The 19,197-nt window shown below is 32.0% G+C and overlaps 3 long non-coding RNA genes across 4 annotated transcripts; all 3 read left to right on the top strand.

The window, feature by feature from the left end:
• The first annotated feature begins 6,837 nt into the window (after positions 1 to 6,837).
• LOC144998439 (uncharacterized) lies at positions 6,838 to 9,412 on the top strand. The gene is made up of 7 exons (XR_013660319.1): positions 6,838 to 7,044; positions 7,125 to 7,223; positions 7,348 to 7,461; positions 7,623 to 7,726; positions 7,796 to 7,868; positions 8,369 to 8,430; positions 8,836 to 9,412. It is a non-coding gene; the product is annotated as an uncharacterized LOC144998439 (long non-coding RNA).
• Positions 9,413 to 9,903: 491 nt separating this feature from the next.
• LOC145048874 (uncharacterized) lies at positions 9,904 to 11,072 on the top strand. Its single transcript, XR_013683096.1, has 3 exons — positions 9,904 to 10,018; positions 10,340 to 10,393; positions 10,996 to 11,072. It is a non-coding gene; the product is annotated as an uncharacterized LOC145048874 (long non-coding RNA).
• A 2,469-nt stretch (positions 11,073 to 13,541) lies between these two features.
• Positions 13,542 to 15,243, top strand: LOC144998063 (uncharacterized). Of its 2 annotated transcripts, XR_013660092.1 has the most exons (8): positions 13,542 to 13,615; positions 13,690 to 13,769; positions 13,845 to 13,901; positions 13,967 to 14,022; positions 14,488 to 14,546; positions 14,746 to 14,822; positions 14,925 to 14,978; positions 15,181 to 15,243. It is a non-coding gene; the product is annotated as an uncharacterized LOC144998063 (long non-coding RNA). The 2 variants fall into 2 exon arrangements; XR_013660091.1 differs by having other exon boundaries at positions 13,845 to 14,022.
• Positions 15,244 to 19,197: the final 3,954 nt, after the last annotated feature.

Here is a 19,197-nt window from a genome sequence, read left to right as displayed (position 1 = left end):
GCATCAGTATAACATGACTAACATATTGGGGAACTACTTACTTGGCTTGGCCGATCACGCGCGTCACACTCTCCTATTTTCCATTCTTTAAAAGTTTTAACTTTCATTTTTTTTTATTTTTGAAAACAATTCTACCATTTCCTTAGTTTGAGTCCCGACATACCAGAGGGTGTGCCTGAATCCCTTAAACCAAGGCTTTGAGACCAACTTGTAATGACCAATTTTTCAAAAGAAAATTTTCATTTTTAATTAATCAAAATACTTCCCACGAACCATGAAATCTAAATACAATTATTTTCAAAATTCACATCAAATACAATTTATTTCAAATCATCAGAGTGTCCCATAAAACGCCTGAGAGAGAGTGCACGCTGAGCCATCAAGCCTTGCCATTTCCCTTGGACTCAGATGTATCTAAAACAAATCCACAAACTGTAAGTTAATGCTTAGTGAGTTCCCCAAAGCATACCCCACATACAATCCACGTAACATATATCACATTAGCTATAAAAGCTACATAATCATATAAGCCATGCATACATCATATAAGGAAGCCATGGAAACCCTCCAGGATCTTACACATGGTGCCACTGGAATCCCCACGTGGTCTTACTACCTGCCATGGGAACCCCTACATGGTCTTCTTGCCATGGGAACCCCCTCATGGTCTTTCTGCCATGGGAAACCCCCACATGGTCTTTTTTCCATGGGAAGCCCTACATGGTCTTCCTACCAAGAAAATATCATACAACTAATCATGCAAATATACTAGGATGTCATTGAAACCCTCCAAGGTCTTATACCAAATTCCACAGGAACCCCTACGTGGTCTTAGCCTACTACCACAGGACCCCCGGGGTCTTCCATACAATGCCATACTAACATAATGCATAATCAATCGACAATCCACATATCATAAAATGAGCCGACTTTGGCGCCTTGGACCCATTGGTATGGTGAGAAGACTTACCTCTCGAATGTTGAACTGACAAGCTAAGTCCCAATTTATCCCACCTTCTGCTCCAACTCAACCGTCTATATCTATCATGTAATTAACTTGTCATGATCATGGAATACCATAAATACCCTCAAGGTCAACCACAGTCCATGTTGACCTCAACACGCCGAGTTACCTATGTAACTCGTTGAGTTCCTCAATGTCCAGAAGACAGAAAACTCAAGCAGATCAAAAACTCAATCACATCGAAAACTCAAGCAGACCGAAAACTCTAATTCATCACCGAAATCACCCAGATCCTGAAAATGGGAAAAACCTACTTGACTTGTCAAGTCAGCTAAGGGACTTCATGAGTTCCTTCAGTCCCTTTCATGTTCAACCTTTTCAATGGGATCTAAGGCACCAAACTCTAGATCCAAACTCTCCTGGTGCATATATCACGTAAAGTTGCAAACTTTACGTGCATGCAAGGCCCTTCAAGGCCATAACATCGAAACTAGGCTTTTTACAAGGTTGTTGTGCATGGAAAGGGGCTAAACTATACAAAGTGAGCAACTTTATGCCATTGGGGACCTAGAGGGGTCCAGATCTGGAACCATATCCTTGTGATAGGTCCAGATATGAGTTTGACTCCATTTTGCCCCAAAAATGGCTATTTACTTTCAAGAGAAGGGATCTAATCAACTAGAAATCAAGGTGACGACTTTATACCTCAAGATGATGACCAATACAGAGTATATGTTGGATCTGATACTTCTCTCCTTGCTCCATCCTCTTAAAGCTCTAGAATCATTCACAAATACCCCAAATTTGCTAACAAAAACTCTTACTCTCACTCAATAAGGTATAAGGCCGAATTAGGGTTTTCTTTGGCTAGTAGGGTGATAAGGGAGGCCACAAGAGGTGGAGTATATTCTTTAAATAAGGTGCAAACCCAAAAATTAGGGTTTTCTCTTTACAGCGCCTACTCGTCGAGTTGGGCCTTCCGAATCTTCGAGTAGACCCCGAATCCCGCATACTCTAATAGTCTTTACTCAATGAGTTGGAGCAACCAACTCGCCGAGTACATGCATAAAACCCCAAAAAATATTACATGGAACAAGTGTTACATATTTGGTACTCTCTTGGAGTTTTGGATATGAAACATAAAGGGATTCTTGGTCCTTTTCATCTATAGGAAATGTGGTTGTCCTCTTCATCTAAAGCAAAGGTAGTTGTGATCAAATCTCAGTTGAGGAGTCTTCCAAAATATCAAGAAGATCAGGAACATCTAGAGGTTAGTAATTCTTCCGTTATTTTTCATAATTAGGTTGCTATAATAGAATAAACCAAGATCCTTTAGGGTGCATGTACACATATGATTTTATATTGCTTCCGTTGCCATAACTAGTTTCTATAGAATGCTAGAAAACCTATAATGATTGTTTTTAACTCAATTAGAAATAGAAGCGTATTTTAGTTCTAAATAAAATTTGCATATAACGGTGTGTGTTTCTATTTAGTTAAGTTAGGTTTCCTTTCCAATTAATATACACTAGGATAAATTGAATAATTTGCATAGTGTAAACAGTTTTTGATTGTCATTACTACAAATAAAAGTTTTTGATTGTCATTACTACAAATAAAATTTAGACTTATGTTTTTAATTTTCTTACCATGATTTTAGAGATTGAAAATTGATTTTTGGGAGCATAAGAAACAAAAGTTTGAATCTTAATCAAATGAGGATACTTCCAAGAGGCGTTATGATTTTTGTGTGTGCCTTTTTATATCATCGTCCCTCTTCCTATTTTTTGTATATGGGTGATGGTCTCTCTGTTTTAAATCTCTTCGGTTCTCAGTCCAGCTTGGGTCGGGTCCAAAATCGCACATCCTTAAAGAGCACACTTACTTGTAGAATCAAACTAGAACCGGGAACGAGGTATCCAATCCTCTTTTCAATCCTCCATTTTCCACTAAATTGGTTCTTGGTTCTTCGGTTTTCGATACAGTTCAATATGGGTTTGGACCGATATCATCCCTAATGACGACATATATAATTAATTGACAACTTTCTTTTCGGTTCAAATTTTATTTAAATTTTAGTAAATATTATATATAAATTAAATATCTAACTATTACTTGCTTGATGTTACAAAATAACCATCAATAACTCTTAAATTGTTGTGTAAGTCACTCGTCTCTTGGTTATACTCAATAGGCTAATAAACTTTTATTTTTCTATGTTCCGTTACACCATTAGAGTAGATTTCAACCTATGTTTTCTAACAAATAAAGATAAAATATCTAAAAAAAAGAGGAGCGATGATAACCAAAAAATAGCGAGTATGAAAAACAATTCGCAAGAGCGGCGAGCAATCGACAAACCATGATTATGGAACTACACACGTCGGTCCAGACGGAGAGTGCCAATGTGAGTAGTGGCTCGATGACGGGGATATAAACTCAACAACATAATGTAAAAACATAATGGTACTAGAGAAGAAATAATTGTGAGAGAAAAGAAAACAAATAATTCATGATAGGTTCAGAGTGAGGGTTCTGAGTTTTGAATTTTGAATGATTCATAATTTTTGGTTCTTTTGGATGATTGTTGAAGTCTAGATAGTGATTGAATTTTTGGATATTTTAAATATTTCAACATTTTTCTTTTTCTTTAGTTATATATTATTTAGTTATGTATTGGTAGATATTTTAAAGATTATGAAAACAAGAGGTCTTTTAAATGTTCTATTACTTGAGTTAAGGATGAACATCATTTTGAATTATTTAAAATGTTTTCACCATTCCAAAATTGTAAAACAAAGGAATTTGGATGAGACATAATATATCTTGTGGAAAATATAGTTTATACAATAAGCATGACTTAATCTATAGTAGGATTACATTTAACTGTAACACAAAAATGTACTTGTTAAGAAGATTCTCTTTTGGTTTTTAAAAACGAATATGTCAAGAAAAAAAATCACAAATCCTACATGTTTTTATAACTATAGACGCATGAAAACGAATATGTAAAAAATAGTAAATAAAATTTTAAAAATAATAATTATTTAAACACATTTTTTTTTAAAAAATATATGCATAAAAACGAAAATATAAATCTTTGTAAAAAATAATTTTCTAAAGAATACTAATTTTTTAAACACAAGTTGAAAAAAACAAAGATGTAAAAAATAATTTTTGTAAAATATAGAAAACGCATTAAAAAATATAATTTATAAAATGAAAGAAATCTAAAAAATCAAATTTTGTAAAGCTGTAACAAAATATTCTTTTTAAAGCCTAAATTTTAGGAAATATATAAAAGGAAAGTTGTAAAAAAAAGTTTAGAACAAATTTATAATCAAAATTAAAAAAGATGGGTCAAAGTATAGAATAAAAAACGTGGTTTAAAAAAGTAAAAAACAAAAGTTAATGGAAATATTATTTTGTTAGTATGGTAATTTAGGAATTTTTTTATAAAAAGAACCGTTAGAAATCGGAACTCGGAAGTCGAAAGGGTTGGGTCGGTGTATTCGCGCTTAAAATAAGCTTCTTCACTCATCCCTCTCGCTTCTCTCCAAACACCATACATACATGTTTGTTTGAAGAAGAGGGTTTTATCTGGAGGTATCACCTTCCTCTCTTTTTCTTCTATCGACACCACCGTTTCCTCGTTCTTTCATTCTCCGGCGTTCAACAATCCTCTGCGTTTCCTTCTTCCTCTGTTAGGTAACGTTCTTGATTTTTTTTTTTTTTTTTTGTATATTATTGATTTCGTTTTTGTTTTTGTTAGGTATTTTAAATTATGCTAAGATTCTTCAGGTCTCCCTTCATCACTGTATTCATCGGGCTATTGGGTTGTACCTTTATTCTGTGTAGTTGTAGTATGACGTCTGGTTCCGATGTTAGTTTGGTTCACCGTCATCATCGATCAAGAAAAAGAGTACAAGTCTTTCTCTTCTGATTTCTAGATTGTGAGTTTAATTGTGTGTTTTCTCCAACGATTTCTGGGTTTCTTTTTTTTCTTTCAATTTTTCGTCCATTTTTTTTTTTTGTTTTGCTGGTGTTTTGAACCAGGTCACCTAATAGAAGGCACCCATCAAACGAAGATGATTGGTCAAGCAATAGTTAAGTTTAAATAGTCTTGAAACCCAAAAAAGTACTGTTTAGCTGTAGATTCTTCTTCTGTTCACTTTAGGTGTTTGATGAAATGTCTTAATGTTATTGGATTAAATTATTGAGCTATTAGAGATTCAATTAGGGAAAGAAAATTTATTGTTTGTAGTTTTAACTCAATTAGAAATAGAAGTGTATTTGGTTCTAACTAAGAGTTGCCTATAATTAATATACGTTATTAGGCTGAAGTGTAAAATTTCCATATTTGAAACAGATTTTGATTGTCATTGCTACAAAAATATATGGGCTTATGTTTGTAATTTTCTTACTGCAGGATTTTTAGAGATTGAAAATTGATTTTTGGGGGCATAAGGAAAGTAAGCTTGAATCTTAATCAAATGAGGATACTTCCAAGAGGTGTTGTGATTTTTTTAACAATTTATATGCTGAGCTTTTTGTTTCAAGGCTACTACAAAGATACGCTTTTAGTTCCATTGAATCTTAAATAAGGGTGTTGGGTGATTTCCGTCTTCTATCCACTGAATTACAAAAGATATGAGTCTGTAACTCTGTTTGTTTATTTCCAGAAATACCCCTCTGTTCCTAAAACTTGTGCTTATATATATTATCTGCAGGATATGATGGGATTATCTTACTTCATGTTGAATCAATCAAAAAAAGATACTGAATATTGCACAAAAAACACCTTCTTGGCTGAATTTTTAACCAAATGCACCATTGAATGGAATCTCGAATTCCAATTCCCTTGGAATCCACAACTCCAATTCTTGGCTGCGAATCGATTACAAAAAATGGAATTTCAAGAAAATCGCCCAGAACTAAATTCCGTCCCAATCATCAACCAAACATGTCATGAAATGGAATCTTGAATTCCAACTCTGTTGGAATCCGCGATACCATTTTGTTAGCTGTGGTTTATAACATGTCTATTATTGTTTTGATATGGCAGCTCATTGCACAACTACTTCAAACAAAACGACTGCCTCTGTTTCTACTGGATTCTGATATAATTCAAAAAGGCAAGTAAGTTTACTCTTCTACCCTCACAAACTACACTACTAATTTGACAATTTAGAAAGGTTTTTTTTTTTGGAAAAAGATGGGTCTTCTCTTTAAGAAGAATCCTCAATATATACTCAATACACAAGCTAATTATCAGCTTAAATTACAGATGCTGTTATGGTGGCTCAGTTGGACTTAATCACATCATGACAAAATTGTTGTTTGTTTTAGACTTAATGGGGGACAAAACTTTACATTGTATTTTCATTTGTATTTTATAATCAGTAAGGCTTATTGATGAGTATGATAAATTTATGTATTCTATGACCCTGTTTATGTATTTCCAGAAATACCCATCAAACGAAGATGATTGGTCAAGCAGTAGTTAAGTTTAAATAGTCTTGAAACCCAAAAAAGTACTGTTTAGTTGTAGATTCTTCTTCTATGCACTTTAGGTGTTTGATGAAATATCTTAATGTTATTGGATTAAATTATTGAGCTATTAGAGATTCAATTAGGGAAAGATAATTTATTGTTTGTAGTTTTAACTCATTTAGAAATAGAAGTGTATTTTGGTTCTAACTAAAAGCTGCATATAAAATTGTGTGTTTCTGTTTAATTAAGTTAGGTTTTCTTTCTAATTAATATAAGTTAGGCTGAAGTGTAAAATTTCCATATTTGAAGCAGATTTTGATTGTCTGTTCCTAAAACTTGTGCTTATATATTATATTATCTGCAGGAAATGATGGGATTAACATACTTTATGTTGAATCAATCAAAAAAAGATGTTGAATATTGCAAGGAAAACACCTTCAGCACTTATTTAGTGTCCCTCGTAGTTCTTTACAACAAATATTTGTCATTTCTTTTATTTATTTAAAAAGTGTGCTTTTATTTAGCGTATTAGGACATCAATGCCTCATGGTGTGGCCTTTAGTGGATTGAAATGTTAAAATCAAGTGGTAATAGTCAATTCCCTTTTGTGAATAAAAATATTTTATATCGGGTTTTTGTTAAAAAACTTCAGTTTTTTTTTTTGCAGGAACCTCTTCATCCAGCTGTGATGCTTGTTCCAATTATGTTAAGAAAGTATGGATTTCATTTCATTCTTTCTGGTGATCTGTACAAGAAATGAGATCAGGTATTGCAATTTTTGTTACTGGATCATATCTTAATACTTTAATAGAAGATAATTTTGTTTCCAATTAGTACTTAATAGATAATTTTCATTATCGAATATATGAATGATTTATCCATCTTTTTAGAGTAATGGTGCAATGGATCCAAAGCTTCCAAAAGAATTTGTTTTAGTGCATGTGATACAGAGCAAGAGAAACACACTTGCATTTGATCATGAATCAAATCCATGGGCATTTTATGTAAGTGTTTTATAGCATCCTAGTTTCATTTTCTTTCTACTACATTATTGTACATTCAACTTTTTCTTATTAAGCCGTTTTACTTTGAAATTTTGACCCAATTTACGCATTTACCCTTTTGGCTAATTTTAACCAAATCTGCTATCGACATGTAATTCCAGGTTTGGGCAATTTTAGTAGGATCTTCTTCATACAATTCAACAGAGGCAGTATGTTGTCTCAGTTAAAAACATTAGAATACATGACTATCAAAAACCAATGGGAGGTAAATGACTATTTTGCCCTCCAACTTCTGTCACCCACGTATTATATTTATTGCAATTTCATGTTGCAGAGTATTTCTCCGGAACGGGCTAAAAGGTTTACAAAAAATTAGAGAAAGGGAGGGTTTGATCGAGAAAGATGTGGTATGAAAATAACCATGCATTTCAAATTATTTAAAATGTGGTTTTTTATTCTAAGTATTTTGTTTTTGTTTTTAAGGTAAAGGACTTGACAACTCAATCTCCATCTTAAACTCTAATCAAACCAAAATCCAAAAATTAAACTAAAACAGAAATAAGATCCAGGGTACCAACAAACTGAAGAAAAAAACAGAAAACTAAAGGTTGTTAGGTTAGATTAATTTTTTTTTTGATCTTGATTTTGTTTTAATTTTTGGGTGTTGATTGAATTTAGTTAGGTTTTTATGATTTAAGATGAAGGAGATTGAGAAGATGAAGATAAGGGAAAAAAAGCCATTTTACTTAAACTAATGAGTCATTTTATTAAAACAATTTTTTTACACCGTTAGTGCCAGGGACGAACATTGCAAAAAAACTAAATTTGATTGTTAATTATTTGTGGATTTTTTGCTATACATAATATTTTGCTAATATTTGTAAGAAATAATTTTTTTTTCTCACAGGGCCTGAGTGATCTCTCTCCAATATCATTATTCATCACGAAAGATAAATCACAAGCTTTCTGGTAGTTTTTTTTAATGGAAAGATTAGGTCCAAATTAACTGTGATCAAGGGTATTTTGGTCATTTAATAAAAAAAGAGTAATGAAATTGAAACCACCTTCCCTCAAGAATGGTTGAAGTCCATTAAATTTGAAATTTGAAGGAATTTGACAGAGTTGAATTCTATCTAAATTTTCAACCAAATGCACCATTGAATGGAATCTTGAATTCCAATTCCCTTGGAATCCACAATTCCAATTCTTGGCTACGAAGCGATTACTAAAAATGGAATTTCAAGAAAATCCAACAGAACTGAATTCCCAAACATGTCATGAAATGGAATCTCGAATTCCAACTCTGTCGGAATCCGCGATTCCAATTTGTTAGCTGTGGTTTATAACATGTCTATTATTGTTTTGATATTGCAGCTCATTGCACAACTACTTCAAACAAAACAACTGCTTCTGTTTCCACTGGATTTTGATCCAATTCAAAAACTGGCATGTAAATTTACTCTTCTACCCTCACAAAACTACACTACTAATTTGAAAATTTGGAGAGTTTTTTGGGAAAAAGATGGGTCTTCTCTTTGAGAAGAATCCTCAATATATACTCCATACACAAGCTAGTTATCAGCCTAAATTACAGATTTCTAGCCTATACATCAGCTTACTACAGTTATATACAATTATTGATCATAAAAGCCTGTGAATTTGATAATTGCATGTGATACAAAGAAACTAAGGTATTGGCAGAAATGAAAACACACTTGCAATATGAGGCACTTGTTCTATATCAGCATGTTGCTCTATTGTAATCCCAAGAACACCCTAGGGCATGTTTGGTTCATGGATTCCATAGAAATTTGAAGGAATTGGAATGGGAGATTCCTTCGGTTACACATTTGGTTGATAAAATGGATGCAATCAGATTCCCCCAAAATTTGTATTTGAAGGATTTGGTCATTCCTATTGTTTCTTCATTTAAAAAAATTATAACTCTAGTTTTAAACTGTCTTTATTTATGCTGTAAATGTAGCAAACAACAGTTAATGCCCAATGCTTTTTCACAAGCCATATTTTATGTGCCACAGACATTGCATATTGTAACTGTTCTTTTATTTACAAAAGATCATATGAGTCTATGACCCCGTTTGTGTATTTCCAGAAATACCCATCTGTTCCTAAAACTTATGTTTATTTATAATCTTCAGGAAATGATGGGATTAACATACTTCATGTTTGATTCAATCAAATAAAGATGTCAGCAGTTATTTAGTAGACCTGGTTTTTAAAAAAAATATATTTGTAATTTTCATTATCGAATATCAATGACTCTGGAAACAATAGATGAATGATTTATCAATCTTTTTAGAGTAATATTACATTTTTGGTCCCTGAGTGTAGCTGATTTTTTTCAAAAATATTCTGTGAACCACAAGTTCCCTTACATTACTCTGAGAGTAATTGCTATTCTTAGTTCCAATTCCTTTGACAAATTGCATTCATTACTCTGGAACAAGAAAAAGTTTCAGAAACCAAATAAAGGTACATTTTTATGGTGGAGAAAAGGAAAAGAAGTTGCTTCTGTGAATCAAAGTTAAGCTTAAAGGTACATTTTTAGTTCTTATTTAGCTTTTCTGTTAATGTTTAAAGGTACATTTTTGGTTCCATTGAATCTCAAAAAAGGGTGTTGGGTGATTATGCCTTCATGTTATACACACATGATTTTGATGTCAGACAAAAATTTGTATACCATAAAAGCAATACCATTTTCTGATATTACATTCTTTTGTGCTATAATTTGATATTGTTTATAATTGATATTAACATCTGTGAAGTTTTCATGTGCCATAAGGGGAAATTTATTTCTATTCCCTCCTCTTTACTTTTGAAATTTATTTCTCATTCTTGAACATGTTCTTATTGTCAGGTTGCTACAGTTTATCCTTCTCAGACCATGAAGCCTTTGATCATCCTGTTACATGTAAGTTTTTAAAGTCCATTGTTTCTATTACATGGTTTTGTAAATTTATGGTTTTAATTTTTCCTGATATATTACATCTGATGGGTTTGATATTTAGCATATCCAACTGATTTTGGAAAAAAGCTTATATCATATCAGATTGTGTATTGTTCCTGATATAAGGCAAATAACCCTCTTTTATTTTTTTTATTTATTTTTAATAAGTGCTGCACTGATAAAGTGAATGACGTCTTATATTTTCTGGATTTGTGTCTATATCTATGATTGACTTGATAAAAAAATGGTTTCTTTTAGCAAAGAATTCAATCTATTTTTTTATGTTAAGAAGTTCACTTAATTAAAAAGTTATTAATGTCAAATTCATAATTAAGTGATGCTTTCTTGTCTATATCAGTGGTCTTTCTCTTGCTGTTATTGGAGGTTCCATGAAACCCCCTTCCCCCTATGTACACATGTAATTATTGTGGTCCAGTTGTTAAAATTTCCATGTTGTTCTTTTTACTCACTGAAATGGAGATTATAAGTACTAACAGATAGTAGTTTTTTTTGAATTTTTGATATGTATTTTTTGGTCTAACATTCACTTCTCTTTACTTGTATAGTGGAGGAGTCTTGCTACAGTTAAACAGCATGCATGTTCGTATTGTCAGGTTGGTGGTTTAGGTCCAAAAGGGAATCTTTGGTCCTTATTTCAAGGTTTCATAACGCTTTTGGTACCTGGGTGGTCACCTAGATGGTAAATTAATAATGAAAATGACCATTTTGTCCCTGTCATCTTCATCCCTTTCAACAAAATTTCTCTCTTTAATTATCATATATGTTGAAGGAGCCAAATTAAACCCTAACTCCCTAAAAAACATAATAATCTTTTTGAAAATACGCTACTCGTTTCATGGTGCATAATAACTTTAACAGCACAGATGTTAGATATTTATACATGACCATTTTGCCCCCGTCTTCTTCTTCTTCTTCTCTTTCGTTTCTATGTTCAAGCAGCATAACTGTTAACTATAACCTCAACAAAACTCATCTCTTTCATTTCAAAAGCAGCATAATTGTTATTTATGATCATCCGAAGACACGAATGTATATCTTGTGAATAACTTTGTCTTCATTCGGTAAATATACCATCATGGCTAAAGCCAAAGTCTTTTTTTTTTTTGTTATGGGTCATTGTCAAAGTCAAGGTCAGAATGAAAGAAGACATAATTGGGCTTCCAAAGATCACCGACCTCATGAAATGGCTACCAAAAATAATTATTTTTGTTTTTAAGGTAAAAGGACTTGACAACTCATTGTTGTTCTATGAGAGGGGGTGATGATAATCCAAATGCATGATATATTATTGTTGACTTAATTGCTCTACAACTTTCATCTTGGTTATTGCTAGGTAGCATGCCACTATTATTATTTATAGAGTAAATTACAGTTTCGTCCTTGTGATATTTCAAAAGTTATGGTTTTCATCTAGATATTTCTTTTTGTTGCACAAGTGGCTGATAAAGTGTAGTTTTGTTGCAAGGTTTTTCCCTGGAACTGACACTGTTACAAAATGTCTGTGAAATTCAATTGAAATGACTATTTTGTCCCCATCTTTTTCTCCTTCACCCCCTAAACCTAAAAATTCCTCAATCTCCATCTGAAACTCCAATCAAACCAAAACCCAAATATTAAAACTAAAACTAAAACAAAATTAAGATCCAGGGTACCAACAAATTGGAAAAAAAAAGACCATGGATCTTGATTTTGTTTTAATTTTTTGGGTTTTGAGTGAATTTAGTTAGGTTTTTATGATTTAAGATGAAGGAGATTGAGAAGATGAAGATAAGGGTAAAAAGTCATTTTACTTAAAACTAATCTGTCATTTTATTTAAACATTTTTTTTACACCATTAGTGCCAGGGACGAACATTGCAAAAAAACTAAATTTGATTGTTAATTATTTGTGTTTTTTTTTTTTTTTTTTTTTTTTTTTGCTAATATATGTAAGAAACAATTTTTTTTTATCACAGGGCTTGAGTGGTCTCTCTCCAATATCATTATTCATCACGAAAGATGAATCACAAACTTTCTGGTGCTTTTTTTTTTTATGGAAAGATTAGGTCCAAATTTCAACCGTGATGGAGGGTATTTTGGTCATTTAATAAAAAAAAGAGTAATGAAATTGAAACCACCTGCCCTCATGAATGGTAGAAAAGGAATTTGACAGGGTTAATTTTCAACCAATTCTTGGCTGTGAAGCGATTACTAAAAATGGAATTTCAAGAAAATCGACCAGAACTAAATTCCGTCCCAATCATCAACCAAACACGTCATGAAATGGAATCTCGAATTCCAACTCTGTCGGAATCCGCGATTCCGATTTGTTAGTTGTGGTTTCGAACATGTCTATTATCGTTTTGATATGGCAGCTCATTGCACAACTACTTCAAAGAAAACGATGGATCTTCTGTTTCCAGTGGATTCTGATACAATTAAGTAAAATTTACTCTTCTACCCTCACAAACTACACTACACTACTAATGTGACAATTTAGAGAGTTTTTAGCCAAACGAATTATGTTAAGAAAGTATGGATTTCATCTCATTCTTTCTGGTGGTGATCTATACAGGAAATGGGATCAGGTATTGCAATTTTTGTTACCTTATCATCATATATCTTAATACTTTAATAGAAGATCATTTTGTTTTCCAATTAGTCCAATTTATGTATTTTTCAATCAGCAAGGCTTATTGATTCTCAATTAGGTGTGGTGTGTGGTTTTTTTCCCAATTATAGCATGCTACTTTTAGCTATTTTCTTATTACAACATTATACTTTTAGATGATGTCTACCCGATTATAGCATTCTCTGAAAATATGTTTATCAATTTTTTTTTTAAATGTGTTCTATTGATTTCAGGTCTATCATTCCCTTCTCTTTACTTCTACAGTGGAGGAGTCTGGGAGTGTCTTGCTTGTCTGTCATACATTTAAGGAGCATAACTATACCCTAATCCCCGAAAAGATTCTCTGAAAATATGCTCCTATTATGGATAAAGAATAAAGCACATGCCTTCTATGTGTAAAAACTAATGAACCTTGCTTATACTCGTATAAATTTTTTTTTTTTAAAAAAAATGCTATTTATGCTATACAGTGGTCAAGCTTTTTTTTGATTATGAAGGCTTAGTCATGGATCCAGATGCTTTAAAACAGAGAATATTCTATAGGGGCAAAATGAGGTTTTTTTTATATTTTGTTGAGATTACACATTGCCCCTTTTGGCTAATTTTAACTAAAATCTGTTCAATTCCAGGTTTATGCATTCTTACAAAGAGGCAGTATGTTGTCTCAGTTAAAACATTAGAATACATGACTATCAAAAACCAATTGCAGGTAAATGACTATTTTGCCCTCCAACTTCTATCACCCAAAAGAGGTTTTTATATTTATTGCAATTTCATGTTGCAGAGTATAAAAAGGTTTACAGAAATTAGAGAAAGGAAGGGTTTGATTGAGAAAGATGTGGTATGAAAATAACCATACATTTCAAATGTGGTTTTTTATTTAAGTATTTTATTTTTGTTTTGAAGGTAATGATATATTGTTGACTTAATTGCTCTACAACTTTGATCTTGGTTATTGCCAGGTAACATGCCACTATTATTATTTATCGAGTAAATTACAATTTCGTCCTTGTGATATTTCAAAACTTATGGTTTTCATCTAGATATTTCATTTGCTGTACAATTGGTCAATAAAGTATAGTTTTGTTGAAAGTTTTCTCCATGGTGGCACTGTTGGTGTTGCAAAATGTTCGTGAAATCCAAGTGAAAATGAAAAATGAATAAGTTTTAACTAAACGCGTTTTCAAAATTTTCCAATGAAAACCGAAAACGGAAAACGAAAAACAGAAAATGAAAACTGTTTTTCTGTAACTAAACGCAACCTAAGGTATTGGCACACTTGCAAGATGTAGTAAACAGCAGTTAATGCCCAATGCTTCTTCACAAGCCATATTTTGTGTGCCACAGACATTTGCATATTGTAATCAGTTGCTAATCACTTTGACATTTCATTTTAAAATTCTTTATTTACTTGTGGTGGAGAAAAGGGAAAGAAGATGCTCCCGAGAGTCAAACATGACTCTAAAACACTTGATGGTTTTTAAAGGTACAAATTTAGTTCCTTTCAAATCTATAAAAAGGATGTTGAGTGATTATGACTTCATGTTATGAAATTATGAAACTTGCTTTATCAAATTACCACCATCTATCCACTGATTACAAAAGATACGAGTCTATGACCCTGTTTGTGTATTTCCAGAAATACCCCTCAGTTTCTAAAATTTGTGCTTGTTTATTATCTTCAGGAAATGATGAGCCTTTTTATTAAAAAAATGGTGAATATTGCATGGTAAAGCAGTTATTGCTATCTCTGTATCAAAAGGTGGGTTGAACTTACCTAATTTTCCCTTATACATACATACATACATACATACATGTTCATATCAGTTTATCTTTCTAATATTCTGATTTTTTAAACATACAGACCCCTGAGATTCTTCAGTTGCCAAAGCAGATTAAGGAAAAGCTGATCAAAATGGTAATTTCTTTTGGTAGCAATTAACAAATTTAAACAGTACAAAATTCAACTTCTTTCTTTATGATGTTTGGCAAGCCATAATATTAAAATAGAAAATGCAGTAGGAAGTAACCAAATTCATTGCTGCAAAGAAAATAAGCATTCTATCAGATTGGTTAATTAATTTTTAGTCCATTTTTTTCCTTTATTGATTTCCTTCCAGGTTCTTGAATTTTTAAATCTGATATATTAGCATATACAATTGCTTTTGGAAAAAAAGCTTAAGGTACATAACCTTTTTCTTTTTTCCTTTTCAGTAAGTGTTGTACTGATAAATTGCTACGTGGATAATGGTATCTTGTATTTTCTGGATTTGTATGATTGACTTGATTAAAAATGCTTTCTTTTAGCAAATAGTTCAATCTATTTTCTATGTTAAAAAGCTTACTTAATGTGAAATTCATAATTAAGTGATGCTTTCTTGTCTTATATCAGTGGTCTTTCTCTTGCTCTTATTGGAGGTTCCCTGAAACCCCCTATGTGTATATGTAATTGTGGTCCAGTTGTTAGAATTTGCATGCTATTCTTTTTACTATTTGAAATTTATGGAATATGGTTACAAAAATGGAGATTATAAGTACTAACGGATAGTAGTCTGTTGTATTTTTGATATGTAATTTTTGGTCTAACATTCACTTCTATAGTGGAGGAGTCTGGGAGCTTCTTCCTACAGTTATTGGCAAATTGGTGGTTTAGGTCCAAAAGGGAATCTGTTTGCAATTTTGGTCCTTATTTCAAGGTTTCATAGTATTTGGGTCGTCACCTAGATGTTAAATTAATAATGAAAATGACCATTTTGTCCCTGTCATCTTCATCCCTTTCATTTCCATTTTCAACAAAATTTCTCTCTTTCCTTAGAAACAATTATCATATCTGTTTGAAGGGGAAAAATTAAGCCCTAACTCCCTAAAAACATAATAATCTTTTTGAAAATATGCTACTCATTTCATGGTCTCAACTTCAAACAGCCTTATATGCTAAATTTATGAAAAAGACCATTTTGTCAATGTTTTTTTCATCTCTTCCGTTTCCATGTTGAAGGATCATATTTTACCCTCAACCAAATCCACCACTTCTCTTAAAAAATTAGCTGTCTTTATGTTTAAGGAGCATAATAACTTTAACAACACAGATGTTAGATATTTGTACATGACCATTTTGCCCCCCTCTTCTTCCTCACTTTCATTTCCATGTTTACAAGTTATTGTTGTTTATAACAAGTCAGTTTTTTGTTTCTGATCATCCAATGACACGAATGTATATCTTGTGAATAACTTTCAAGACCCTTTTCAAAGAACTTTGTCTTCATTGGAGCTTCTAAGATCTCCATTCGGTAAATATACCATCATGGCTAAAGTCAAGGTAAAAATGAATGCATTTCGCATGATATATTGTTGACTTAATTGTTCTACAACTTTCATCTTGGTTATTGCTAGGTACATTACAATTTCTTCCTTGTGATGTTTCGAATGTTATGGTTTTCATCTAGATAAAAGTATGGTTTTCATCTAGATAAAATGTTTGTGAATTTATCATTTTAAAACTATTTATTTATTTGGCCTTGCAGCTTCTCATAAGATACGAATTGGTTTTGTATCTTATTTTATACATGGATCCTGTATTGGAATTTGGAGGAGTATATGTGAAGTTCATAATTGCATGTGATATAGAGGAAGTGAATCAGTCTTCTGCACAAGCCATATTTTGTGTGCCACAGACATTACAATGATACTGGTATGATGGTTAATCATTTTCTTATCAGTTGCACTGATAAGATTCTTTATTGAAACCATGCTACAACCTTCAACAACTCATATTCACTGGGTTAAATGGTTGTGTCATTTTCAAAAATTGTTACAATTTTAGTGTAACTTCAAATCCTTTTGTTCAATCACAATGTAATAATTTCGCTAACTCTGTCTTGTTATCATAATAACAGACATAAACATTTATCTTTAATAACATGAGTTTATTTTTTTGTTTGGGTTTTTAATCTTTTTGTCAGTAAGGGTTATCGATGCTCAATTAGGTGTGTGGTTATTGCAGTGTAGGTTATTTTTTAGGGCTAAATGCAATAAGTAACAACTTACTTTCATTTATTTGTCCTTTTTAGCATCCTTGTTTCATTTCTTCTACTACAAATATACACTTCTGGTCCTTATTTCATAGTTTCATAACACTTTGGTAACTGGGTTGTCACCTATATGTTAAATTTATGAAAATAACCATTTTGTCCCTGTCATCTTAATCCTTTCATTTCCATTTTCACGGATGATGATGAAATTTCAACAACAAATGTGGTACTCATTTCATTGTGTGATAATGTGTTTGGTCTTTGGGTCTCAACTTCAAACAGCCCATATGTTAAATTTATGAAAATGACCATTTTGCCTATGTTCAAGGAGCATAATTTAACCTCAAAAAGCTTCTTTAAAAAATTATGTCATACATTTAAGGAGCATAACTATACCCTAATCCTTAAAAAGATTCTCTAAAAAATAAATAAAGTACATTGCAGGTTGAAAATATAAGTTCAAGTATGTTTTTGTATACTCGTATAAAAAAAATTAAGAGAAAAATAAATTATGTCATGCTATTTATACGATGGTTTTTCAAGCTTTTTGGATTATGAAGGCTGAGTCATGGATCCAGATGCTTTAAAACAGAGAATATCCTACAGTGGCAAAAAGAGGTTTTTATATTTTGGTGAAATTTACCTTTTGTCTAAGTTAAAACATCAGAGTACATGACTGACTATCAAAAACCAATAGCAGGTAAATGACTGTTTTGCCCTCCAAGTTCTATCACCCAAAAGAGGTTTTTATAGTTATTGCAATATCATGTTGCAGAGTATAAAAAGGTTTTTACAGAAATTAGAGAAAGGAAGTGTTTGATTGAGAAAGATGTGGTATGAAAATAACCATACATTTCAAATTATTTAATATGTGGTTTTTTATTCAAGTATTTTATTTTTGTTTTTAAGGTAAGGACTGACAGCTCACTGTTGACTTACTCATTCTACAACTTTGATCTCGGTTGTTGCCAGGTAACATGCCACTATTATTATTTATAGTGTAAATTACAATTTTGTCCTTGTGATATTTCAAAGGTTATGGTTTACATCTAGATATTTCATTTGTTGCACAATTTGGTCAATAAAGTATAGTTTTGTTGAAAGTTTTCTCCCTAGTGGTACCGTTGGTGTTGCAAAATGTGCGTGAAGTCCAAGTGAAATATGACTATTTTGTCCCTCTCTTTTTATCCTTCATCCTGTAGACCTAAAATTCCTCAACTTTAATCTTAAACTCTAATCAAACCAGTACCCAAAAATTAAGCTAAAACTGAAACAAAGTTAAGATCCAAGGTACCAACAAACTAAAAAAAACAATACCATGAGCAGTAGACTAAAAAGATTGTTAGGTTAGAATTATTTTATTTTATTTTTTTGGATCTTGATTTTTCTTTAATTTTTGGGTGTTGATTGAATTTGGTTTGATTTTTATGATTTAAGATGAAGGAGATGGAGAAGATGAAGATAAGGGCAAAAAGAGTCATTTTACTTTAACTAATCAGTCATTTTATTTAAACATTTTTTAACGCTGTCAGTGCTAGGGATGAACCTTGCAAACAATATTAAATTTGATTGTTAATTTATTTGTGTGTTTTTTTATTATTATAAAAATAATATTTTGCTAATAATTGAAATAAACAATTTAGCATGAGTGATCTCTCTCCATTGTTATTCATCATGAAAAATGATTCATAAGCTTTCTGGTGTTTTATTGGAATGATTAGGTCCAAATTTCAACCGTGATCAAAAAGGCATGCACTCTCAACTCTTTCTCTGCGCTATCAAATGTTCTCCCTGTAACGACCCAATTTTCACGTCCGAAAATTTCGTTTTAAAAACATTGTTTGATCAAACCATAACACAACGTAAACCATGTTTAAAAAGCCAAACCATACAACCCATCAAAATATCAGAGTACAAATCCCAGTAAATCTCGTAAATGCGGAAACCAGAGTGTGTGCATAATGTGCCGCTACCGCGCCAGCTCCTTCCCTTTCGAAGAAGAGGTACCTGAAACCAAAACTGTAAAACGTAAGCACAAAGCTTAGTGAGTTCCCCCATTGTACCACATACCATACAAACACATAACATACATACTGCCAGGCTATT

Source organism: Lactuca saligna, chromosome 5 (assembly GCF_052625555.1).
Source record: "Lactuca saligna cultivar CGN05327 chromosome 5, ASM5262555v1, whole genome shotgun sequence".
In the NCBI taxonomy this organism is placed as follows: domain Eukaryota; kingdom Viridiplantae; phylum Streptophyta; class Magnoliopsida; order Asterales; family Asteraceae; genus Lactuca; species Lactuca saligna.
This window is presented reverse-complemented; position numbering and strand designations above follow the sequence as displayed.